Genomic DNA, 16,264 nt, shown 5'->3' with positions numbered 1-16,264 from the left:
TCAGAAAAATAAACAAAATAAATCATACCTCTGTGGCAGCTGCAGGCCTGTAAAATCTCTGACCAATCCCTCCCTCTCAGTCAGAGTTTAAAGAACCGTTGCCGGATATATTCAACACAGTCCACATGAGCTGTGTCCAAATTCAGGGGCAGCATCCTTCAAAGTGCGGATTTGAAGGCCAATCACAACGCTGCGCGAAGGATGTCCAAATTCGAAGGCTCCTCCAAATGCAGCCCACAAATGCAGCCTGCTTCTCCCGCTTTTTGGAGGACGGACCGCTACTATCCTTCGCGGCCTCCCATATCCCAAGATCCTTTGTGCGCCGCTGCTCAGTCACGAAAAAGAAGAGGGAAAACTGAACAATGGCGACATCAAGTGGCGCGGACTTGACATTTAAATGTAAGTTCTGGGTTTATACTCGGTTTTTACTCATTTGATCATCCATTGCCAGATATGTTAAACTTCAGCGGACTTTCAGTTAAAATACGTGACCCTGGTAATGCATTAGCATACGGCATAAATTAGCATTATGCCGTTGGAAGTAAAGCTATAAAAGCCTTCGCTTTCAAAATGTTAGACGTTCAGAAAACCATAAAATCCATTCAGTCAAAACTCTTTCGCGGGCCTGGGCGGCATCAATCATGACATAACCGTAAGGGCGGGAACATCTGGTGACGCAAACCAGGAAATACGCCGAAGGCTGGACCGTCCAATTTAACTATGGTTGACGCAACCGTCAAAGGACTCTCCGAAGGACCCGGCCTTCGAAGGATGCGGCCCCTGAATTTGGACACAGCTATGGAGTTAGCAGGAGATCCACACTCCAGTTCAGAAGGTGGCGGTAATGCACACCTAAAGTTGTTTGCCAACAGCCATAAAACAGCAGCAGAAGAAGAAGCAGCAGAGTTACCAAGAGAGAACAATGGCAGAGAAAATGCAGCCAAAAGTAGCACTTCCAGAAGTGATGCAGAGGTTGCTGTCTTTCTGTTGGACAGGTAATTAGTTGTTTTGCTTCGGGGATTTGTTATTTTCATGAAATATGTAACGTTAGCCAAATTAGCTACTTTTGTCGCTTGTCTTAGCCCAATGCTAATGGCTCTCCTCTGCCCTGCTGATGGACTGGACAACTATTCCCTTAAATAATATAATTAGAAAAAGACAAACCAAACCAGATTACCCTGAATTGTTTACGGACAATGGCATAACAATTACTGATAGGAATGAAGTGGTTGACAAATTTAACAGTTTTTTTGTTAATGGATGGGTCCTAATCTGGCCAAAGAAATAAATCCGAGAAGAAATGTGTTGAGGAAAAATGTGTGGAGAGAAATCCAAATTCAGTCATATTGGGAACTGAAAAGTAAGGAAATTATTGATATTGTAAATAAGTGTATAAGTAAAACGTCAAAAGATTAGAATGATATCGATATGAGTCTTCTAAAGAAAATAATAAATGGAATTGTGGGTCTGTTAACACATATATGTAATTTATCATTCATAACGGGAACATTTCCAGATAAAATTAAAGTTGCTAAAGTAATTGTATAAAGATGGTGATAAACACCTTTTCACCAACTATAGACCTGTATCCTTGCTTTCTCAGTTCTCAAAAATTATTGAAAAACTTTTTGTTACAAGACTGGATAATTTCATTAAAAAAAATAATATATTCATGGACAGTCAGTATGGGTTCAGATCAGGCAGATTAACTTCTATATATTTGTTGACCTAAAAAAAGCATTCGACACAATTGATCATGGGATGCTACTTAAAAAACTGGAGAGGTATGGCATCAGAGGGGTTGCATTGGATTGGATAAAGAGTTACATTAAAAACAGGCTTCAATTTGTGCAGATGGGTCTTCACAAGTCAAAGAACCTGAACATTACCTGTGGTGTCCCACAGGGGTCAGTCTTGGGGCCGAAGCTAGTTATTTTGTACATTAATGACATTTGTAGAGTTTCAAATGTACTGAAGTTTGTTGTCTTTGCGGATGACACAAATATTTTTTGTTCTGGGGAAGACTTGCAGCAGCTCTTGGAAGTGGTCACGGAAGAAATGTATAAATTAAAAAGTTGGTTTGATATAAATAAATTATCATTGAACCCAGGGCCGCCCCTGGCAAAATTGGGGCCCTAAGCAGAATTTTATTTTGAGGCCCCCCCCCCCTTTACAAAATGACTGTATCACGGAATGCCATTTAGGTTTACAACCTTTTATAAGTAGGAACAAATCAAATGAACAGCCTCTTTCAACAATGGAACAAGCCTTTTACAGATGCAGGCTGCTTCAGTAGACATGGTGCCTGATGGCCCTTGTGACATACTGGGTGCTGGCTCCGTGTCACCCTTAGTAACAAACTTCAGCATTGACCCTGTTATGACAAGAAATCCACCATACAAGCAGATTATTAATTTTTGTTTTGGTCTTAATGGTAAATTACACAATGAAATTAATGTAAATACTAGCCTCACAAAGATTAAAATGCAATTAATGCAAATACGACTACAGCTAATAATATTCATTATGATTTGATTTGATGATATTTCTATATCTAAATATTTTTAAATACTTATTTTTACATTTAGTGCTTAGGTTCTATATTCCTACACTGCTGTTTGCTGCTGTAACGCTTTACATTTCTCCATTGTGGGTCAAGGATTATCTTAATTTTTCTTATCTAATCTTATATGACTGTTATAAATTAAATTCACCAAGAGATGGCGACATTTTACCTCCATAAAAATAGCCCAAAACTTCTATTGATAGCATAGATTGATAGGCTATAAACCTGAGCCAACATACGACCACCAACTGGTCAATTAACCGCTCCTTTTTCAACAGAGCTGAATGTATATGCAGTTAACAAGACATTCAATAAATGATAATCAGGGCCGCTGGAAAATTTCATCTCCAGTCCACATCTAGACAGAATTATCCTCTCTTCTGTCTCATGATTAGCATGCTAGCAGCTGGGGTGTTTATGCCACAAAGTTTTCTTTTTTATTTCAACAACATACCCACCTTCAAGTGAAGCACGAGCCTCCTCTTGTTTAGACTTTGTCTTTCTTTTGCTTGCTCCCGATTCATATTGCCGTTGGGAGGCCATCTCTCCACCTGCATCCAACTGCCTGTCGGCGCATCTGACCGCTGATTGGTCAGATGCTGCGTGCTGTCAATCATTGCGGCAACGTGTGCGGCGTCAGATTACTCGTCTCTTTTTTTTTCTCTCCTGCCTTTGGCTGACTTGGTGCTCTAAGCGTGCCTCACGGCAGCGATGCGCATCCTTTGCGCATTTGCGGAGAATGCGTCCCCTTGTGCAAAATGGGGCCCCCCACGGATCGTGGGGCCCTACGCACAGCGCGTGTTCTGCGTCTAAGGAGGGGCAGCGCTGATTGAATCTGAACAAAACTAAATTTATAAATTTTGGACATCGTAAAATGAATGAAGATGTTCACGTAGAAATGAATAATGTTGCAATAGAAAGAGTTTATGAAAACAAATTTTGGAGTGTTTTAATTTTTAATTTATTAATTTAGTTTTGCTGGAAGGCCCACATTAAGTATCTGTGTACTAAGATGGCAAAGAGCATTGGAGTGCTGAGTACATGTAGATATATCTTGAATCAAGCAACACTACACTTTCTGTACTGTGCACTCATTACAATATCTTTTTTTTATTTTTTTTTATTATATCTTTATTTGGAATGGACATAAATACACCAGCATATCAACATTGGTAAGAGTGAAAACAAGTGTCCTTCCGGTTTTGTTTGTTTGAGTCCAGGAAAAACGCATCACCAGCCGTCCAGGCATGCGAGTCCAAAAAAGGTATAGTCATGGGTCGTGGATTAAATTACGTTCGGCCTTTGTAGTACCCACTTTCCTCTAATAACTTAAATTACACAGCAATTGTAATGGAATAATATCAGTGGATACAGGTTATCCTCTTAAAAGACAGTACTGATAATTTGCGTGAGGTACACAAAGCCAGATGAGATTTACATGCTCACTTAGAGAGAACTCTGGTACAACTTACTTGTAGATCTCATCTCTCATCTCACAGTTTAAATGGAACTATGTACAGGAACCAGGGTGGTCGCCCGCTGCTGCTGTCATAGAAATAATTAACAATAACCAGTCAGAAATTAAGTAAGTAATCTAGGAAGTAATATTACCAGTGAGATCAAATGAAATCTGCTCTCGTGGGGGTTATGAATGAAATCCAGTTGTTCCAGATTTGGTAAAATTTGTCCTTTTGGATTCTTAATTGATAGCTCAATTTTTCCATCCTAAATATCTCTAGGGTAATTCCAATCCAATCATCCAGGGTAGGCTGAATCGGGCTTAACCATCTCCTTGTAATTGTTTTCTTACTAGCCACCAAAAGTAATTGCAGCAGCTTTATCTCGGTCCTGCATTTCAAAAAAGAGACAAGACCCAGGTACAGAACATCAAAAACCAGAGGTATTTGAGTGTTAAAAAACGTGCTTAAGGAAGCCTGGATACCCCTCCAGAAATCATTTAACTTGGGACAATCCCAGAAGATATGATAGTGGTTAGCAACAGTTGAACCACATTGTCTCCAGCATGCCATATGTGTGGAAAAATTCTGATTCACGTTCTGTAAGGTCGGTCAATTTACATTCATAAGCAATATATGATCGTAATTGCAGGTATCTATGAAATTTGTTTCGTGCCAAGCCGTGATTATCCCGCAAGGTCTCAAAGCTGTGCACAGGCTTTCTTCGAGTAAGTGAAAGGAGTGTTGTGAGACCATACAATGTCCATGATTTAAAACTAGAGTTGTGCCTATTGGGAATAAAATCTGAGTCATAGGCAAACCATCTGAAAATTCTCAACATTCTATGCATCTCACAAATATTAATTACCTTCTGCCAGACTCTGAGTGTGTGGGATACCCAGGGGTTCGCCGACTTTTCCAAATGAGACGTTAGACCTTATCCGCTATTACACATATTACCATATCTGATCTATTGTGTTGAAATCTGGGGTAATACTTACAAGAGTACCTTAAAAAGGATATGCACATTGCAAAAAAGAGCAGTAAGGATAATAAATCATGCTGGGTATCTTGATCATACGAATCCTCTATTTTTTAAATTACAGACTTTGAAATTTATGGACTTAGTGAAAGTTAGAACAGCAATAATAATGTTTAAAGCAAGAAATAATGCACTGCCTGAAAACATTTAAAAAAATGTTTCAAGATAGAGAAGGTAAATATCATCTAAGAGGAAAATTAAATTTTAAAAAACCTTGTGTACGTACTGCTTTTAAAAGCATGTGCATATCAGTCTATGGGGTAACATTGTGGAATGGTCTTGAAGAAGAAATCAAAGTACTAGCTCTATACAGTTTAAAAACAGATACAAGAAAGCAATTCTTGACAAATATAATAAAAAAATAAGACCTCAAAACTATCTATTTTCTGGATGTAATTATTCTATTACATTTCTGTTCCTTATACGAAGCAATATGTATAATATAAATATAACTAATTGCAATCACGGCTGGGTTATGGAATACAGTACTTCACTTTGGTGGTATATGGGGAGTGACTGGGGAATTAACTTTTTCGAGTTTAGGATATTGTAGGAGGCTAGTTTAAGTATGCCTTGATTTTTTGTTAATTGTTTTGTTGTATTTATCATTTTGTCATTACTTTGTATTTTACTTTTATATATTTCTTTTTTGTTGTATTTATTTTATGATGTGAGGAAGTTGTGAAGAAGGGACAGGACTAAATAAGCTTTCTGCTTCCTCCTGTTCCCTCTCGAACAGATTATTTTGTTTGTCTGACATATCATTTTGATGGCTACTTGTTGTTCAAGATAAAATGAAGAATAAAGAATGAATTGTGATTTTGGGCTATATAAATAAAATTTGATTTGATTTGATAAACCCCCCCCCACTCCCTGTTTACTACGCACAAGTTTATCTAGAGGCTGCTCTTTTAATGGTTGAAGATGGCCACCCTGTTCGGAGATAACAAAGTGCCTAACCTGGAGGTATTTGAAATAATGGGTGTGGAGTAGTCCATACTGAGATGAGAGCTCTTCAAAAGTCTGAAGGGTTCCATCTTTGAACAAATTCCCAAAAGTTGTAATACCTCTTGTAAACCATAGGTTTGTAATACCATCTCTAAGGGCTTTAGGTAAAGAGGGATTGGAGTGGAAAGGGGATTTGTCATAAATAGGTTGAATACAGCCCGTTTTCTTCCAAATTTGCTGCCATATCTTATAAGTATGGACAATAACTGGGTTTGTTGTTGTAACCAAAAGAGAGCTAAGCGAGCTGTTATATTGAACTGATTCCAGTTTGAACTCTGTTAAATGGTTCTGTTCAATTTGTTTCCACTTAGGTGAATGGGATTTGCACTGTTTGCCAGACCCACATTGCTGTAATTTGTGCTGCCCAATAGAAATGCTCAAAATTGGGGACTTTTCAGTCCACCTTTTTCTAGAGGGTTTTGCAATATTAACATCTTTATCCTGGGTGGTTTGTTTCTCCATATAAACTGTGTGATGCAAAGGTTGAGTTGTTGAAAAAATTGCTTTGGGACCAGAACTGGTAACATCTGGAAACCTGTACGCCTACAGGTGAGAGATTGACCATTTGGTGACCTGGTGCAGCCAGAACAACCTGGAGCTTAATGCTCTAAAGACAGTGGAGATAGTAGTGGACTTCAGAAAGAACCCAGCCCCACCCGCCTCCTTCAACCTGTGTGGCTCCCCAGTCAACTCTGTGGAGTCCTGCCCTTTCCTGGGCACCATTATCACCCAGGACCTAAAATGGGAGCCGAACATCAGATCCCTCACCATAAAAGCCTGGAATGGGAAATTGCATTACTATACCATTTTTATTCATTATGTCGTCTTACATTGTCTTCACTGTGTTCTTCCCACATCCTCGAATGTTTGTACTGTCAGCACAAAGAGAGATATGTGCTTCTTGTTATGGGAATGGAGCCTGGTACAGACATGAGAAGGACACAGGGCATTCCTTTCCTTTAACAAAAAGGGTTCTCAACTGTCTCATCTTGTTCTTCTTTCTGCAGACCGCATGCCACTCTGTTGATTGATGAACCTTTTTTATAAAGAATAAAATCCTTAAAAGACAACTGGTATTTCTTACAAGTTTGTTTCAGATATCTCACAAATAAGACAAATTTCCACAACAATTTGGTGTCAGAAGTGGGATTCCTTGTGTGACAGGATCTGGAGCCTGCAGCGGACTGTGACCGGCCAGCCTGGAGGAAAACTTCGTCCAGCCTCTACCTCGAGAAAAAATCTTAAGAGACGAGAGGACTGACCGCTGCGGCCCCGGACCGTCATCACTGGAATCCTTATTGAGGGAAAAAGGACCACGTTGCTTAACAAACGGTGAGATACTGAAAGAAACGAAACTTCTTTAAGAGGGAAAATAAATGAGTAAATAATTATAATTATGTTTTGGAAAAAAGAAAAAAAAATTAAGTAAATTAGTAATTTTTGCTGGATTTCTGTTGATCATTGTGATAGTTGGGCGACTCGAACCAATTCAGGGCAGAGTAATACCGGGTTCTGGGAACACCGGCGCTAATAGGAAGAAAAGGTGTTTATCCTATTAAGCTGTTTTACCGCTGGATTGGGGGCCAAATCAGGGCCGAGTGAAACCAAGCAGAGACAAGGGGTCTCTTAAGGTTATCACCGCTGGTTGGCTGCTTTTTTTCAGAATTTGTAGCGTAATTAAACTGAATTCATGGTAATGACCGGGTCTTAAGGATAAATATAAAGTGCACTGGGACAAGTGACAAGTAGAACAATGGGAGGCAAATCCAGCAAAAAAACAGGAAGCTGGCGTAGGACCAGACCTGGCTGCCCCAAACATAAATTACATAAAGGTTAATGATGGTAATGAGGCTATAGAGCCTTTACATGTCTGGGTGAGAGAGTTTGGTTTTCCCTGCGGAGGGACATTCAGCATGAGACAGCTGAATCTGTTGGAGGAGAAGATTAATTTTAGAATAAAAGAGATAAAAGCAAAAAGAAAAGTGTCACATAAAAAAACTTGGGGAGGTTGAAAGGCATTTGAAAGCCTTTAGGATGTGGAAAGTGGATGCAGGGAGAGACGTAAATGTGCTAGTCAAAATGAGAAGGAAAAGAAGAGTGCAAGTGATGAGAAAAGAACAGAGTTGTCTTCTCAGAATCGGGTTTCTTCTCTGTATCCCCCACTTCCAGGTCCTATGCCTCAGTGTCTCAGAGTGGACTATGACCTCGACGCGTCCCTCCTGTTCAACCCATAGCACCGCCGAGACCACCACCGCCACTACGGTCTCCAGCACCACCGCCATACCCGGACGACCAGAAACCGTCATCGTCTGCTTCCCAACCAGATATGAGCGCAGCGGGACACAAACAAGGGGATGCGAAGCTCAGTGCCAACAAAGGACAGCTAACCAAAACCACATCTGTTGCTGCAAACTTTGGAGAACATTCCCCTCTTACTCCTCGACCTTACACCAGAAGCAAGGCCAACAAGGAAGATAATACAGGAGCCACCGGCACCTATCCCATGGTGGAGGTGGCAGGAGCCCGGGGCGTCCAAATGGTTTTCCGCCCCAGGTCTGATACTGATGTGAAAGAGGCCATGGCACACCTGCCACAGCCGAGTACATGTGGAAAGAAATTTGATGAGGACTTAGAACTTTTCTGTCGAGAATTCAGCCCAACCCTTCCTGAACTGAAACGCCTGCTAATCCTGAAAATGGGAGCAGCAGATTGGTCAAAGCTTTCAGAAAAGTTTCCAAGTGGCGACACGTGCTGCTCACATCATGACTGGGACGACGTGGAAAATGAAGACTATAGACATGCTGTTACCGCGCTGTATACAGTAATTACAGCTGCCTTCCCACCTCGGATGAACTCTGCTAAGATCTCTGACTGCGTACAGGCGAAAGGTGAAACTGAGGCTGCATATCGAGGACGAGGTCACAGAGGATACGGTGACTGGAGACGCTCTTATTGTGATCCAGAAGTGTGTCTCCGATGTGAACAAAAAGGACATTCTCATTCTCTACTCTGACTCACCCGACGCATCTGGAGCCTGGTAACACACCCACATCGCACACTACAGATCACACGTTTGAATTGTTATGTGATGCAATAACCTTCCTTGAAACAAAATGTTCACCTCCAGCTGGTACATATGTGAAATATGAAAACAATGCCTTTAAGAAAATGCCAACATATTCTCTATCTGTGAATGACAGAATGGTTTCTTTCCTTGTTGTCTCTGGTGCCACACACTCAGTGATCAAAGGAAAGGAGTTTCTGAGCTCTCCTAAAATGTCAGTCTGCTTTGTCAACTCTGCAAGTGCTTCTGGTGTAGTAGTACGTGAACATTTTACTGTTCCTCTTAAATGTTCCGATGATAACAGCACCAACTTCAAACATGCATTTCTGTTGTCAGACTGCTGCCCTATAAATTTATTGGGCAGAGATCTCATGTGCAAACTGGGAATAACTCTTATTCCCACACCAGATGGTGTTCAAGTCATAAAACCTCATGAAAATGCACAGTTGTTTGTGAAATATTGCCCTGATCAGCTGTTGTATGCTTATCAGTGGAAGCTACCGTAGAGCGATATCTGCAGTCTATTTTTGGAAGAGGCCAGAAAACACACACCCCCTGGCCCACCACACACGCACGTGCAGTGCATGCCAAATGACTCACTTCAGTGTACATCTTTTGTTTCAGTGGGTCCAGATAGACAGTATGAAAAGAAATGGTATGATGACAAATACAAAAATGAACGGTTGTGTATCACACACCTATGTTGGACAGAAAACAAATGCATTGCATCTGTGCAACTTACACCCACTCAAAAACATCAGTACTATGTAAATAACTCTGCGCCGCACATTGCACTTGAAAAAGCAAACACTGATAAATGGGAGGATTTGGGTCTTTTTGCACGTGCATGTAGATCAACCACTAAGTGGGACCCCACAGATGACCCACATGTGTTTTACAATCCAAAACTGCATGCATTTAGAAAGGTTTTTCTGCAACCACTCACACACAACGAACAGTTCAGTTAGTTCCACCTATAACATCCTCGCACATTTTTCTGTCAGAGACTGAGGCTGCAGCCATCCCAGCCCTCCAGGAAGTCCTAAGACTCTGTGGGCTCGAGGAAAACATGATGTTGGTCTAATTAAAACAGCAGAACCAGTGGTGATCACCCCCAAATCTGATTACAGACCTTGCCAACACCTTGCCAAACCTGAGGCTATTGAAGGTTTTTGAGTCCCTGAAAAAGGCAGGAGTAATTGTGCCTTGTGACACTTCTCCTGTGAGGACTCCTATTTTTTCCTGTGAAGAAAATAAGAGACAAAGGTCAACCAACTGAATGGCGTTTTGTACAAGACTTGCAAGTCGTAAATGATGCTGTACAGCCGAGAGCTCCTCAAGTTCCTAATCCTTACACAATTTTGTCACAAGTGGTTTTCGGTGGTGGACCTGGCCAATGCATTTTTCAGTGTTCCTGTTCATCCAGATAGTCAGTTCTGGTTTGCGAGTCCCGTACTGTTTACGACGCGTTGCGGAAAAGTCTAGAGCCTCTGGCTTTGTCCGAGGGCTCTGCACTTTTGCAGTATGTGGACGACCTTGTGATTTGTGCGCCAACAAAAGAACAATGCGAACGCGATACGATCCGACTCCTAAAACATGTCCGACAAAAGGTCACATTTTTGGGTCATGAGATTTCCAGCGACGGGAAATCCCTTTCACCCAATCGTGTTGAGGCAATTCAGAACATTCCCAGGCCTAGAACCAAAAAACAAGTTCTTTCGTTCCTGGGAATGTGTTCTATGCAGTGTTAGAAGCACCACTTGGTGCCACGGTGCATGGTAAAAGCCCACAATCACATGATTTAGTGACATGGACTCCTGAGGCTGAAAAGGCCTTCACTGACCTGAAACTAGCTCTACAGACAACACCTACTTTAGGGCGACCTGACCCGAGCAGACCATTCACACAGACTGTTGATGAGAGGAATGCATGTATGACATCAGTGCTGCTCCAAGATCATGGGGGGAAACTTAGACCTGTGGCTTATTTCTCTGCTAAACTCGACCCTGTAGCTGCTGGGTTGCCACGTTGTCTCCGGGCTGTAGCAGCAGCTGAGAAAGCTGTTATGGCTTCAAGGGATACTGTAGGTTATTCAGATCTGACTCTCCTTGTTCCTCATGCTGTTTCTCTAATTTTGCTTGAACAGAAAACCTCACATCTCTCCACAGCACGATGGCTAAGACACAATACTGTTTTGCTTGACATGCCTAACATCAAGATCAAAAGATGTACTGTTCTTAACCCTGCTACATTGCTTCCCATTCAGGGGGAGGGTGAAGATCACAACTGTGTTGCTGTGTTGGACGAGGTGTGCACCCATTGCACCGATTTGTCTGAAACTCCACTGATTAATCCTCACTTTGTTTTGTTTGTTGATGGCTCAGCATCCCGTAACCCAGAAACCGGTTTAAACAGGTTGGTTATGCTGTAGTCTCACTACATGAGACTTTGAAATCAGGTTCTTTGCCGCCTCACTACTCTGCTCAAGCTGCAGAGTTAGTTGCTCTCACAGAGACCTGTAAACTAGCAGAAGATAAATCAGTAACGATCTGGACCGATAGTCGTTATGCTTTAAGCGTTTTGCATGATTTTGGTGCTCTATGGAAGCACAGGAAATTCATAAAATCTGATGGAAAGCCTATTCTGAATGGTGACAAAGTTTCTGCATTATTGGATGCTGCGTTATTGCCCAGAGCCATTGCTGTGTGTAAATGTCAGGCTCACACTAACAACAGTGATTCAGTTTCTACAGGGGGGTATTTCAGAAAGTGGGTTTTGTGAAAACTCTGAGTTTGTTAACCCTGAGATGAGAGAAACTCTGAGTTTTTAGTTCCAGAAAGAGAGGTAACTTAAACTCTGAGTCTGTTACTGCGGTAACTGACTCTGTGAACATAACCTGCTCACTGGCAGGTTTACCTGAAGAAACCCTGAGTCTGACGGAGCTGTCTGACAGCAGCTGTCCTTTCCTTCAGTCCGATCATGTTGAAGCAGAAATAATTCACATAGTTTTACACCAGGAGGAGAATTTAGATTCATTTAGATGAGCTCTCACTCCCCGACGAGGACTGAACCGAACAGTAGACCGCTTCTCATCAGTCCGTCATTTATATTCTCCGGCCGCACAGCGAATATCAGGCTACACATCGCTGACGTGCTCTCAGATCTGAACAATCATCTTTGTTTGTTTTTTTTGTTTGTTTGTTTTTAATCACTTCGCAGGTTAATCAATCACCTTCAGCAACCAGAAAAAGAGAAATAACTCACATTTCATTTGACTTTCTTTATTTCCCACAGATAGCTACAAAAGTAACCATCAGTAGAGCCTATTGTATTTTTTCCAACAACGTAATTTCAATGTCCGTGTTTCTAGTTTGCAGCCGCATTGAGTATAAGATTAAATGACTTCTAGTTAAATCTGTAGACAGTAGGCTACGTGTGTGTCTGACTCCAATGTTGGGTACTGGGGGAGAGTGACGCCCTCAGCCTCTGGTCACCCAGCGACCTGACTCAGGACCAGCTCCTCTGTCTCTGGCGGATGTGGTGGAGGTGAGCACCACTTCATGTTCATCTACTCAGCAGGATGTTAGGACACAGATGTGTGTTAAACAGCATCTGTTGGTGGTAAAAGCTACTACAAGTTAAAATATCCACTGAATAAACTTTTACTTTGTTTAATATGTGAAATAAAACCAAAGTGAGGAGCCATCGTGAGACTGTTTTTATATTTTCAGCCGATTTGAATTAAATAAAATAGCCTAAAATAAAATAAAACACTGAACAACATTCAACCACTTCCTCAAAGGCTAATATAAAAGAAAGTGATGTTAAATTCAAAATGAAAAGACGGCCGCATCTAAAACTCTGTCAGTGATTTTTATTACGGCTGCAGCCGTGTTACTTTTTTTCCCCACAGAAAATGTCTGCTTCCTGTTTTCTCCCCTGTTGCCATGGTGAATCACAGTATCGGAGCTCCATTGATGATGGCTTTTTACTAGTCGTCAGGCACGAGCTCAACTCAGAGTTAACGTACTCAGAGTCGACTTACCTAACTCAGATCAGCTATCCTGGAACTGAAAACTCAGAGTTTCACTTCACAGGGTAAGTCAACTCAGAGTTCAGGGATAGACTCAGAGTTTGTTGAACCTCCTTTCTGGAATACCACTCTGGAAATGCACGAGCAGACGCAGCTGCTAAAGCTGCTGCTGGAAAACATGGAGTAAGACACACCCACACCCTGCTTCACTCTGACCCTGAAAAACACACAGACACTAGTGCTTCCAACTCTGACACACACACACAGATATTAGCGCTTCTGCTGATGAAAAAGGAATCTGGCGATCACTCGACTGCACATACACTAACGGCATCTGGCACGGACCTGACAGTAAACCATGTTTACCAAAACACTTTTTTCCACATTTTGCCAAATTTGGGGGGGAATGTTTGATCTGATAAAAAAACATTGGTTCACAAAAGGCTTTACAGCCTATTCTCAAAGATTTTGCCAATCCTGTCATATCTGCACTACACATAATGCAGGTAAAACTACACGACAGCCACAAGCAGCACATCCACAACCAGAGGGACCTTTTGAACATGTCATGATGGATTTCATTGAACTAACCCCAAGTGAAGGCAAGAAATATTGCCTTGTGATGGTTGACATGTTTTCCAAATGGGTTGAGGTGTTTCCCACCTCAAAGCAGGACAGCGCTGCTGTGGCCAAGGCCCTGATGACGTGTGTGATACCACGATGGGGTATCCCCAGGAAAATAAGTAGTGATAATGGTACACCATTTGTGAGTGAAGCTATTAAACAGCTAGGAGGTTTTCTTGGGATTGACTTGAGACAACACTGCTCCTACCATCCAGCGAGTGGGGGTGCAGTGGAAAGAGAAAATTGCACTTTGAAATCAAAACTTGCAAAGTGTTGTGAAGAAACAGGTCTCTCATGGACTAAAGCCCTGCCGATTGTGCTAATGTACATGAGAATGAGAAAAAGAGCGCGCGCAAATCTAAGTCCCTTTGAAATCCTCCTTGGCAGGCCTCCCGAACTGGGAGTAGGGCCTGTTAATAGACCACTCCCTGAGACCTGTTTCTATGAAAATGATATGTTGCAATATTGCCAGACGTTGTCCTCTGCTTTATCTCAAATCCACAGACTGGTAAAGGACGCCCTTCCTGCTCCGGCCAACCATCCTCTCCACAGCCTTACTCCAGGCGACTACATCGTGATTCGTGACCTCAGGCAAAAACACTGGAGGTCCAAAAAGTGGAGCGGCCCGTTCCAGGTCCTCCTCACCACCCACACTGCCGTCAAAATCGCTGAGAGAGCCACCTGGGCACACGCCAGCCACTGCAGGAAGGTCCCAACTCCACAACACGCTGAGGACCAGGAGTGTTCATAACGCCAGGAAGAGAAGCAGACGGTCACAGTATTGACATACTGTGGGAGGAAACAACTTTCGGAGCGCCGATTGATCAAAGCACTGATTCACCTGTGTGCAACATGGAAAGACGTCAACGTCCGTGGCATCCATTCAGGCAGCCAGGCATGTGCGGTCTCCGAGGCACCTTGTGCTGTCTTGTGGGGATCGCTGTCATCATAGTGGTACCCATATTATGGCCTTCAACTCATCCCAGCAAAAGTGTCTCACAAAACACTACCACTCACAACAACACTGCACTTCTACACAGAACCAAAAGACACCTGACCTCTGACCCCTATGGACCAGACAGGGCCCCTGAAGAATCTGTGGATGCAGTATGTCAATTATACTGCACGCACAATGACAAACTCATCATGCCTCATCTGTCAAGGCTACACAGCAAACCTGTCACTGGTCAGTCTGCCTGGAAATCCTCATTGTCGCACTGAACCCAAACCAAGAGTGGGTCCCTTTGTAGTGTGTCTGGTGGACTGTTTGCTCACTAGAATATCTACACAACCTCACTGGAGGTACAGCCACTCACTGTTCAAATCTTGCCCTCCGCTGCCCCGTTTCTCAGTTCCTTCACCACCATTACCAGTTGCAGGACAAGTTGAAGTAGCATCGGGTGCTACCTTTATTTGTTTCAACCGCACCTATGGCAGTATCAGTGTTGGACAGACACGTCTTAAATGTGCAAAAACTCATATCCTGTATCCTCCTGACAGCAGCAGGCAAAGAACTAATCGAGGATGGCTCTTATGGTCGGCGCTGGAAGCGTGATGCGTTTGACTATAAGATAGAGCCATACCCAGACATCTACTGGGATTGTGGTAGAATGCGAAAATCTCTACCTGCTAATTGGACTGGTTTGTGTGCAGTAACCATGTTTGCTTCGCAGGTACACCTGTGGCCGGTTGGAGAATACCATCACTCCCAAAATTACAGGGTGAAACGTTTCTCTAACCCACTTGGCAGTTTTGACAAAACAGTGTACATCGATGCTATAGGGGTGCCTTGTGGTGTCCCTGATGAATTCAAAGCTAGAAATCAGGTTCTTGCAGGCTTTGAAACAGCTTTTTGCTGGTGGTGTACACTGAATAAAAATGTGGACTGGATTAATTACATCTATTACAACCAACAGAGGTTCATAACTACACACATGATGCCCTCACTGGACTAGCTGAGCAGATGTCAGCAACATCTCTGATGTCTTGGCAAAACAGAATGGCGCTTGACATGCTGCTGGCTGACAAGGGGGGCGTCTGTGTAATGTTTGGTGACTCTTGCTGTACTTTCATTCCCAATAACACAGCCCCAGACGGATCTGTCGCCCAGGCTCTTGAGAGACTGAGGTCTCTTCGTGGAGAACTTTCTGGTATTAACAGCACCTTTGGCTGGTTTGATACAATGTTTGGTAAATGGAAAGCACTGATCTTGTCTCTGCTCACTGGGCTCATTGTAGCATTAACTCTCATGGGACCAGGGCCGCCCCTGGCCAAATTGGGGCCCTAAGCAGAGTTTTATTTTGAGGCCCCCCCCCCCATTACAACATGACTCTTTCAACAATGGAACAAGCCTTTTACAGATGCACACGTCTGCATTTTCTGGATGCAAAGTCATCAATGAGGTCATCATATGACAGCTGCTGTGCCACTTCTGAGTTGATGCTTATGATAGCCAGGCCACTAAAGCGTT

General features: G+C 42.6%; 1 long non-coding RNA gene across 3 annotated transcripts in view; it reads left to right on the top strand.

Moving 5' to 3' along the window:
- The window catches only part of LOC311253729, a 35,156-nt gene extending 20,399 nt beyond the window's left edge, over nt 1-14,757 (top strand). Inside the window, exons 4-5 of one of the 3 annotated variants that reach the window (XR_014621840.1) lie at nt 7,238-7,405; nt 14,299-14,757. This is a non-coding gene — a long non-coding RNA (uncharacterized lncRNA). Of the gene's footprint in view, nt 1-6,622; nt 6,773-7,237; nt 7,445-14,298 lie in introns of those variants that run through there. The other 2 variants (XR_014621841.1, XR_014621842.1) reach the window with 2 other exon arrangements.
- The last annotated feature ends 1,507 nt before the right edge of the window (nt 14,758-16,264 follow it).

This window comes from Pagrus pagrus (assembly GCF_965226575.1).
Source record: "Pagrus pagrus genome assembly, contig: HAP1_SCAFFOLD_39, whole genome shotgun sequence".
Classification (NCBI taxonomy): Eukaryota; Metazoa; Chordata; class Actinopteri; order Spariformes; family Sparidae; genus Pagrus; species Pagrus pagrus.
The sequence above is the reverse complement of the archived record's forward strand: the minus strand, read 5'-3'. Positions and strand labels throughout refer to the sequence as shown.